The sequence below is a fragment of the Galeopterus variegatus genome, unplaced genomic scaffold (genome assembly GCF_000696425.1).
Source record: "Galeopterus variegatus unplaced genomic scaffold, G_variegatus-3.0.2 Scaffold562, whole genome shotgun sequence".
Taxonomy (NCBI): domain Eukaryota; kingdom Metazoa; phylum Chordata; class Mammalia; order Dermoptera; family Cynocephalidae; genus Galeopterus; species Galeopterus variegatus.
The window spans coordinates 456,553-457,966 of record NW_007726673.1 but is presented as its reverse complement, the minus strand read 5'-3'; positions in this window follow the sequence as shown (position 1 = coordinate 457,966).

Genomic DNA, 1,414 nt, shown 5'->3' with positions numbered 1-1,414 from the left:
TTCTGTATATAATCCTATTTCCAGCTTTCAAGTATATCGACGAGCATTTGAACAATGTCCCCAAAGCAGGAGAACTGTGTTATCATGAGAAAAGCTTCCTAGTTGACAAACTTTCGTAGATTCCAACTTCTTTCTAGTGGTGGAAACTATTATATTATCGGAGACCTGGAATCCTGTTGGATTTGACTGAAAGAGATCCAAGGGGCTAGATCTTCAGAGCTCATCTGTTTCAAATAGCTCATACATTCCCGAGGAGTAGATCACTCTTAATAGATTGAAGGCATACTTAAAGTCAGAATGTGATGGTAATGATTCACTCTGGGATTTCATTTCAAGCCACAGGAACTAAAAATGCAAGTACAGTTCCTAATGTGAAACACAACCTATAATCTTAATCCACTTAACTTCCTCAAATTGTCATATTATTCAAAACAGCCTATTTCTTCATTGAGCACAGATGAATTTCCTCTGTGGTAAATGTCGCCATCTGACCCAACGAGAAGCCCAGGCTCTCCTCAAGACCTGGGTGTTCTCCTTCAAGGAAAGGCCTTCGAACAAGCTGAACTGGTCCAGTTAATAGCATGTGCTTTGGAATCAAACTGCCTTTGTTTAAATCTATCAACATGGCTTGGTAGGGGTGTACCTTTGGAGGGATCCCTTCAGCTTCATAAAGTACAGTTTCCCGCCAATAAAATGGTGAAGTAATAATACTAACGTTGTATGAGGGTTGTTGGGCTGGGTCACAGACCCTTCAAACCTGTTGTGCAGATTGGGTCACAGACCCTTCATATGCAGACTGGGTCACAGACCCCTCACCTGCAAGCTAGATAATTGGAAAAGATCCTGGGAGCCTTTAGAAAGGTTGACATGCTTTATTGGGATGTGAGCTCAGCCCCTAACTGCCTCAGTAGCAGCAGCTTATAGCAGATCCAGCAGCAGCAGCAGCAGCGACAGCCCCCCTGACCCACTGGTGGCCTTTTGGGACATCCCAGGGGCCCTGTGGATCAGAAGAGTTCATCCTTTATACTTAAGTCAGATAACTCAGGAACACCTGGGTGCACATAAACAATCATATCAGGCACTAGCCAAGAACACCTGGGTGTACGTGTGTAGTTATATTTACATCAAACAGGCTAGGTCATGCTTGGCAAGATTCTGAACAGCTGAGGGAGCCTGATCATTTTTCATTTTCCTTGCAAGGGTACTTCAATAAGTTTGTGGAAAAATGGAATTGGAAGAAAATATGAATTCTGCCGTGATCTTTTTGAAGTCCTTTCATTGTACTACACTAGCATAAGGTCTGGTTTATAGAGAGTGGTCAGTAAAAATTAGCTCCTATGGGGCCGGCCCGGGGGCGCACTGCTACAGTGCGCCACTTGGGAAGCGCAGCGGCGCTCCTGCCGAGGGTTCGGAT